At 37.7% G+C, this 9,006-nt stretch overlaps 1 pseudogene across 1 annotated transcript; it reads left to right on the top strand.

The window, feature by feature from the left end:
- The first annotated feature begins 4,529 nt into the window (after positions 1–4,529).
- On the top strand, positions 4,530–8,895 carry LOC148844818 (zinc finger CCCH domain-containing protein 30 pseudogene; annotated as a pseudogene). Its single transcript, XR_016102098.1, has 2 exons — positions 4,530–5,087; positions 6,025–8,895. The product of XR_016102098.1 is annotated as a zinc finger CCCH domain-containing protein 30 pseudogene (transcript).
- The last annotated feature ends 111 nt before the right edge of the window (positions 8,896–9,006 follow it).

Genomic DNA, 9,006 nt, shown 5'->3' with positions numbered 1-9,006 from the left:
TCTTAATGTATGCTTATCAATAAATGTTAGAATTAATTATTAAAACTTATGTATTAATAAATATTAAGATAAATTATATTGATTATTTAAAACTAATATATATCAATATGCATTTTAGTTTTTTTTTTCACATTTTAGTTATTCCATCATTTGTCAATAGTTACTAAGTGTGTCTCGATATCTCGAATTTTATATAGACCATTAAATTACAGTTTTTTACTTTTAAATAATTTATTTACAGTCATTTAAAAATTGTAAGTATTGTTATTAATATACTTTCTTAGGATTTATTTAAGCTTTTTAGCATATTTGTGCGTATCTTGATTTTTTCATTCGTATCTATACGTATCCAAAGCGTATCTCGATACATCTCTTAAAATTATCTTTTCGATACACCTTATGTTTCCGATACTTTAAACTTTGCCAGAAAAGTTAAAGCAGACGAAGTGTGCTCGAAATGTTTCTGAAGTCATTGCCTACAAAGCGCTGAATTATAATAAGACGATTTTGAAACGCCATATGTCATAATATCATTAGAGAGCCAAATCACCTTTCATCACAACTCTCTACTACAACTAGTGAGGAACTTACCAATTGAGCTACCATTTGCGGTCTTTAGTTTGGGTTGATAAATACAAATCAACATTTAATTATTATTTGACGTTGGTTCTAGTTGTAACAGCATACCTTAAAAATATGTGTGGATGCTGTTTGTAAAAGCATCAACTTGATGTTGCAAGTTTATTTTGATATTAAGCAGCGGTGATACTAATCGTTTAGCTGAAGTGCCTTTCATATTTGATGCGACAATACATACCTCTGATCAATATTTATGATCAACCCAAAACAACAATACACAACCTTTATTGACCACTAAGCAAATGAAAATTCTTTGGACGGTTGTAATAGAAACCTGGGATCAAATTGCATTTTCACCAAGGTTGGGGAGATGTTTAACTAATAGCTCCTAAATTGTTTTTAATAAATTAAGAAAATAGATTAGGTATATAAGCCCCAAAAAGATAGTCCAGATGTGTGGTGTAAGATGGATTTACAAGACATACATTATTCAAATTGCCCGACCTCGAAGATTGAATGTTTTAATTTTTTTTATTAGTAATCAAATGACATAGATTATATCAATTTATTTGATGGTTAGAAGTATCTAATCAATCTGCTACAGAGTTCCATCTATAGTTCAGTTTGAAAAGGATTTTCCTTTAGTTATTTGAAGCAAATTAGGTTAAACCACACTTATGGTGATGAATAAGCTGTTCATCCTCCACACAAATAACAAAAATTTTGAGAGAACTCTATTATTGATTTGCATTTCATTCAACAAATTTCTATCATTTGAGTGTTTAAGGGAGAGAATTTTGTATTTCGGGTCTGGGACAAGGCGGGCTACATCCTCTCCTGTTGACAATTTTCAATTGGCCACAGGTTGCCCCTCCACCCGGCAATGTTTGAGCTAAAATAAGCAAGAGAGATTGACATAATATAGGCATCTGTAAAAGGAATTTTGCTAGGAAGTTTGAACCCTAACATTATGGAGCAAGTCAAACAATAACAAGGCTTGGTTAAGCTGTCCAACTTGTGGTAGCTAGGAAGTTGGATTCCCACCTTTCTATCTCTTTATATTATTGCCATGCCACCAATGATCACATTTCATGTGTAGTAAATTCCAAGTTATATAACCTTTTACAACTTGATATGGTCAGGTCATAGGAGTGGATTTGCTAGTTGGAATGTATAGATGAGCACCCTTAGTGATTAAGTAATAGTCTATGTGGCAAACTAACTTGAAATTCAAATAGACTGCTACTATTCCTCTCTCCGCCCTGTATTTATGGAGCATTTTTGGGCTCATAATCCCAAGCATGTTCTTTTTTGTTTTTTTTTTTTTGAAAGCAAACAATCATGTAAATACCCCGAGGGCATGGCATTTAGTTGGGATTGGATTTTGTCTTCACAAAGCTGCATTTTGTCTTGTAAACGTTTTGTGATACGATAATCATCCGTATGCATTGGTATTTATAAAAGTGGGTTTTGATTTATATGTACATCAATCATTGGGGAAACCTTCATTTTAATGCTTCCCTTAATAGTTGAGCATTTATTCATTAAACCGTTGATGTGGCGTCTACTTATCAATAAATGGTTTATTAGGTACTTTTTTTGGTTTTAAAGATAAATCAAATATGGACGATTATTTAATAAATCAAAGCTATACCTAACACATGCAAAATTGGTCTTGATGATGTCATTACAACACTTGATAGTCATGCATTAGGAACATCTCCATGCTTGAATGTTTTCATTAATTGGAAGATGTACCCAATGCTCAGCTAAAGGGTTTGTGAGATGATGTCAGGTAGAGGTGCAACTTGGGTGGGCCCAGCCCAAGCCCAAACCGGCCCAACCTGAAATTTTACATGGGTTGGGCTTGGATTGTCAATCCTTGGGATGGGTTCAGGCCTAAGAAGTCAGACTTTTTTATTTTTTAGGCCAGACTCAGGCTTAGCCCTTCGGTAGTCCGAACCCGACCCATATATACATACATTTGTATAGATATTTTGTATATTATTTACATACATAAATATATGTATATATATTTGTATAAATATATTTATATATATAATTTTAGAGTGGGTTCATTGACCAATCAGAACTTGGCCCATGCCCAAACCCAACCCGAGTACATAAAATTACAGGACAGGCTGGGCTTGAGTTAGGAAAATCGAACTTACCTCGGACTCATGCCTTAGCCCAAATTTTAGGGCCAGGCCTGTATTGATCATGAACCTCGACCAACCCGCCCAACCTGAGTGCATCAAATTCCATCTAATCATGTATAGGAAATATCAAATATCTCCCCACAAATCTAATCATGTATAGGAGATTTCCATACTATAGACTGTTTATTTGATCTAATTAGGAAACTTAATAATTTCTTTGTAACAATAGACTCTTTGTAATAATAACCGAAAAATACCCAATTAAGGTGGTTGACTAGATTTATATAAAGGGAAAATTCGCTTCAACTGCTACATTTTAAATTTGTTTTCTGCTCACAGCTTTCTTATTTAATGATCACCTACATCTGCCTTCGGATTGAATTTTTTGTTGTTAATTTAAACAGTTGATATTGTTTTGAAAAGGCAAAATACCCTTTTATTTTTACCTAAGACTCAGTTTGTAAGGAATAATACAAATATGTAGAGTGCAAAATCTTGTATTTTGAATGTTTTTATAAGATACATGTTTATATTTGGTTTATTTTAGAAAAAGTAATACATATATATATAAATACATATATAATAAAACAAAATACAAGGTTTTGCACTCTTCATATTTGTATTTTTACCCCCTCCAAACTGAGCCTTCTAAGCAACACCAACTAATACCAATATGTGACTGAATATCATAATATAGCATCACAAACATTTATTCCATCATAAGAGTTGAATGGCTGAATTACTTAATGCTTTAGTAGATAAATAACAAATATACAAAATTCAAAAATTCAAAGATATAATAATTTACAATCAATTCTATTTCAGCTTTACAGTAATTTATTCATGACAGAGACAAACAAAGTAATAGGGCATTCAGTTCAACCACTTCAGCATTTTTTGGAGACAAGATGTGGGTGATGTCTGAATTACCATAAAAAATAAAAAAGACAGCTCTTAGCTATTATAAGACATGGAGGTATTGAAAAATATCAATTATAAAATTAGTCAGTTTAAATTAATTTTCCCTTGATACTTAAATTTTTTATTTTATATTGGTTAAGGGGTTGGGAAAGAGACATCAAACCTTTTAAACATTTGAAAAAAAAACTATGTATCAATATATGCAAATGTGTCTGGATGCACCCATGTAACGTATTGATATTTCAAACCTGCAGGCTGCAAGATCAACTTATTATACGTGACGTCTAAACCGGCTGGCTTGAACTTGGATTGGATTGAGTGGTCCAGGCAAATTTCCGGTTAGCATCTCGGAAAGGGATACTTGTACTTGCTTCAGTTCATAAGGGCATTATAGTCTTTTTATTATCGTCCGTTTCTATTCCTGTTTCCAACTGACGGGTAGATTTGTAATTTCATATGCCCATACTCGTCAATCAGATGCAGCGAAATGCGAAGAAGTGGGACAGACAGGCACACTTAAAAACCCCGTCGGAAAATTCGAGAATCCTAAAAACAAGAATATTTACTTTATTTATTTATTTTAAATTATTAATTAACGTGTTTTGATCTCCAAATAGTCAAGCGGGGCGGCTGAGCTGAGGTTTCTTTTTTTCTTTTTTTTTTTTATAATTAAATCTAAAATGTTTTTATCTTTATTTTTTTTTTATATTTTTTGTCGTTGGTGCTCCACGCCTTTTCCCCTCGATTTGACTCCACATTTAACCAAAATTGACAATCGCCCTGAAGTCCGCTGGTACCCCCGAGCTACGCTCTGATTCGCGGACTTGACCTGCGATTCTAATCCACCATAATCCACCGTGAAACTTACGCTTCTCCCCCGGCTCACCCGGTCACTCTATTCTCTCTACTTCTCCCAGACAATAGTCACCCTCACCTGTAAACAACCGAAGGCGACGCTACTTTTCACCGGCTAAACCAGTCTCCACTGGTTTGAATTCTCGCTTTCTCGGATTTAACTGTCATATCGAGTGAATTTGGGGTGAATTTCCATGCGAATTTCGTCGCGCGAGCTCGAGTTAATTTACTCAAATTTATCTGCATTTGAGGGTTTCATTTCATTTTAATTTGAAGACGTTAGAGAAAGAGCTCTCTCTCTCTCTCTCTCTCTCTCTCTCTCTCGATCAGAACGGCGAGCTAGTCCAACTGAAAAATGTTGATCGGAGCTCTTTGTTTGGGGTCGTCTTCGCGATTCTCTCGTGGTTGTCGCTTGGTCTTCGAGGTGTCTTTCGTTTCTGGTCTTGGTTTCAGTTTATACTTCTCAGATCGGTGAAGATTTTTGTAGAGCTTGTGTGTTTTTCTGTAGATCTGTGGGCAATGGGGTTCTCTATCGTGTCTTAGCTTGTCTGCGTCTCCAGGTTCTGGAAATCGGTAAGTAGGTTGAACCTGCTGCTGCGTCTGATGACCTGTTTAAGTTGCTATCGACTCTGTTGCCTGTGTTGTGTGTAAAAACCCTATTTTGAGCTGGTTGTTCTCAAGTTAATGGAGAAAATTGGTTTTTGTGATTTTAAAGCTTCTAGATGATCCAATATACAGGTAAAACTTCTAATATTTTTAAATGCATTTGTTCAAAACTTTAGCTTCTAAACATTATCTGTTATGAAGAATAATTCGTCACAAAAGAATAGGGAGGTGAGGTTTCTTTTTTATTTCTATTTTCAAAATTACTGTTAAATCTTAATATATTATTTTTAATCTAATTACTATGAGAGATTCGAATAATATAGTGTTTTGTTTGGTTTTTGTTTTGAATCAGTGGTTATTTTTGCAATGATCGTTTCCACCGAATGAACTAGTTCCATTATTCTGATCTTTTCTAGGGGTTATTCGCAAGAGAATGTATGGTTGTATATTTCGTTTTTGGAAACAAAAGAGAAGTTTGAGAAGAATAATAGCGATTTTCTCTTAGAGTTCAGATTTTTCCTTCATGGTTCCTGAACAGATTCTCTATGATCTTATTTTGCCTACATATTCGCCAGATTCCTCTGTCAATCTCTTTGAAGGGCTCTTTTGTCCTTCATCGAGACTGTCCCTTGTAGTCTTATTTATTGGAATCTTTTTCAGCGAATATTTTCTTTCTTGAACTTGTGATTATTTCGTCTTAATTTGTTCCTATAAATTGCCCAACTTCGTTTTTGTTTCTTAACCTTTACATAACACAAGGACAAATACTTGTCTATAAGTATCTTTCCGGTGGTCTCCCGGCAATTTTTCGGCAAGATATTCTCCGTCTGTACTTCTCTTTGGTTTTGTAGTTCTGGTGTAGGGTTTTGGTTATAAGGAGGTTTTTGCCGTTTTGTTTTATTAGGTAAATTTCCAGTTAATCGAAGTATGTGCGGTGGACCGGAGCAGTTAAAGTCCACGTCGTCGTCGCCACCTCCATCTTCCGAAGAAAGCAAACCCACCATTAAAAGCATGAATCACCTGACTGTAGGAACCGAAGATTCTTTTTCTAGTTTACTTGAGCTTGCAGCCAGCAATGACCTCGAAGGTTTTAAACGTTCGTTAGAGCGTGATGCCTCTGCTGTTGACGAGATTGGTCTCTGGTATGGCCGCCAGAAGGGTTCCAAACAGATGGTACTTGAGCACAGAACTCCTTTAATGGTTGCTGCAACTTATGGTAGTATTGATGTCTTGAAGCAAATCCTTACTCTATCCGAGGCTGATGTAAATCGTTCTTGCGGCCCTGATAAGAGCACTGCCCTCCACTGTGCAGCCTCTGGGGGATCTGTAAACGCCTTAGATGTTGTCAAATTACTTCTGATGTCTGGTGCAGATCCAAATTCAGTGGATGCAAATGGCCGTAGACCTGCTGATGTTATCGTTGTTTCTCCGAAGCTCCCCAACATGAAGATTGCTTTGGAGGAACTTCTCAGTAGCGATGGTTCGAGTATTCCCATGGACGAGCAGAGTCTACGTGTCTCGATAAATACATTTAATTCCAATTCACCCCCTTTGTCATCCTCGCCGGACAATGGATCTCCATCATCTCCATCAGATTCAACTTCTTCTCCGACGACAATGAAGTTGAACGATCTTCCTGCTTCAACCTCAGAGAAGAAAGAGTACCCTATTGATCCATCTCTTCCGGATATCAAGAACAGCATCTATGCAACGGATGAGTTCCGCATGTTCTCTTTCAAGGTCCGACCTTGTTCCCGAGCATATTCTCATGATTGGACCGAGTGTCCGTTTGTTCACCCTGGTGAAAACGCTCGCAGGAGAGACCCTAGGAAGTTTCATTACAGCTGTGTTCCTTGCCCTGATTTCAGAAAAGGGGCATGCAGACGCGGAGATATGTGTGAATATGCACATGGAGTCTTCGAGTGCTGGCTTCACCCGGCGCAGTACAGGACTCGACTCTGTAAGGACGGCACAAATTGCATGAGGCGTGTCTGTTTCTTTGCCCACACAGCTGAGGAGATGCGCCCCCTGTATGTCTCCACGGGCTCTGCTGTTCCTTCTCCTCGCTCAACTGCTTCAGCTGCTACTGCCATGGAGATGGCTGCTGCCATGAGCCTCTTGCCTGGTTCACCCTCTTCAGTTTCTGTTATGTCACCGTCCCCTTTCACACCACCCATGTCTCCGTCTGGTAATGGCATTAACCACTCCTTGGCTTGGCCACAGCCCAATGTCCCAACCCTGCATCTTCCTGGTAGTAATCTTCAATCTAGTCGCCTGAGATCTTCTCTCAATGCAAGAGACATCCCAGCGGATGACTTGAACATGTTGCAGGATTTTGAAGCCCAGCAGCAACAACTCCTTAATGATCTATCCTGTTATTCGCAGCCACGCCTCGGTACTTCCTCAGTGAACCGATCTGGTCGATCCAAGGCCCTAACTCCTTCCAATCTTGAAGAGCTTTTTACCGCAGAAATATCATCCTCCCCTCGGTATTCGGATCAGGCTTCAACTGTTTTCTCCCCGTCTCACAAGTCGGCTGTACTGAACCAGTTCCAGCAACAGCAGAGCATGTTATCGCCGATCAACACAAGCATGTTCTCCCCAAAGAACGTTGACCATCCCCTCTTGCAAGCACCCTTTGGAGTTCCTTCTCCAGGAAGGTCACCTCGGGGTGTGGAGCCTCTCTCTCCAATGAGCTCACGACTATCTGCATTTGCTCAACGTGAGAAGCAGCATCAACTACGCAGCCTTAGCTCTCGAGAGCTTGGATCCGGTGTAAATGGTGTCGTTGGATCTCCTGTGAATTCTTGGACCAAATGGGGTTCACCAAATGGGAAATTGGATTGGGCTGTTCATGGAGACGAACTGGGGCGGTTCAAGAGATCATCTTCCTTCGAATTAGGCACCAATGGAGAGGAGCCCGATTTGTCATGGGTTCAGTCGTTGGTGAAGGAATCACCACCGGAGATCAAAGAGAAGCTAGCTATTCCGACCTCTGCCACAGCTGCATCTTCTTCTGAGGCTTCGAAATCGAACTCTCAGGTTGAAGCCATTGATCACTCTGTTTTGGGAGCTTGGCTGGAACAGATGCAGCTGGATCAGCTTGTAGCTTAGTAAAAATGAAAATTTTACTGAGCTATGTGGTTAGTAGAACATGAATCGATTTTAGTAAATATTATAATATTTTTTTGGGTTTGTTGGTGGAGAGGTACGAGGTAAGGGTAGCAGCGAAGGAGGGGGGAGGAGGGTAAGAAAAAAAGATTTCAGTAAGAAAATTCATTTTCACCATTTATTACAGGTTATAACAGAAGCCAGAAAGGTGAAAAAAAGCCTCTATCTGGGTTAAATATTTCAATGACCCAGCCCAGGTTAGGTAAAACGTTTTTACTCAATATGGTGGAAATTTAGTTCTTTTTTTTTTCCGTTTTTATTAACCTTTTCTTCTTGAAAAGAGCCTCTTATGTTTCATCAAAAAATGGAACAAAAATGCTTTTTCCTCGTAGTCCTTTTAATTTTTTTAACATTTTCCCTTCATTAATTTATTATCTTTTGCAAATTAGTATCTTAGGATGAACAGCAAATGTGGTGGTGGGGGTTAATGGGGGGTAAATTTTTTTTTTTCTGTTTTGAGGGCATTCAGTGTAATATTTGAGCAGAAATCAACAATGCCGAGGTGCCCCATTAAAGAAAGAATTGTATGGTCATTCGATTATGTAATATTGAATTGAAGTTTTATTACTATTGTTATTATTTCAATACCTTTATTTTTTCCTTATTCTCTCTCTTGATATTGATGGTTTTTCAGTTCTTTTTCATGGATTCTGAAGAATAACGTCTTGGGTTTCTATAGGGGATCCAATTATATTCTGAATTAGATGTTCATAGA

The sequence above is a fragment of the Nelumbo lutea genome, chromosome 7 (genome assembly GCF_056320005.1).
Source record: "Nelumbo lutea isolate HS-2025 chromosome 7, American lotus-T2T, whole genome shotgun sequence".
Lineage (NCBI taxonomy): Eukaryota > Viridiplantae > Streptophyta > Magnoliopsida > Proteales > Nelumbonaceae > Nelumbo > Nelumbo lutea.
This window is presented reverse-complemented; position numbering and strand designations above follow the sequence as displayed.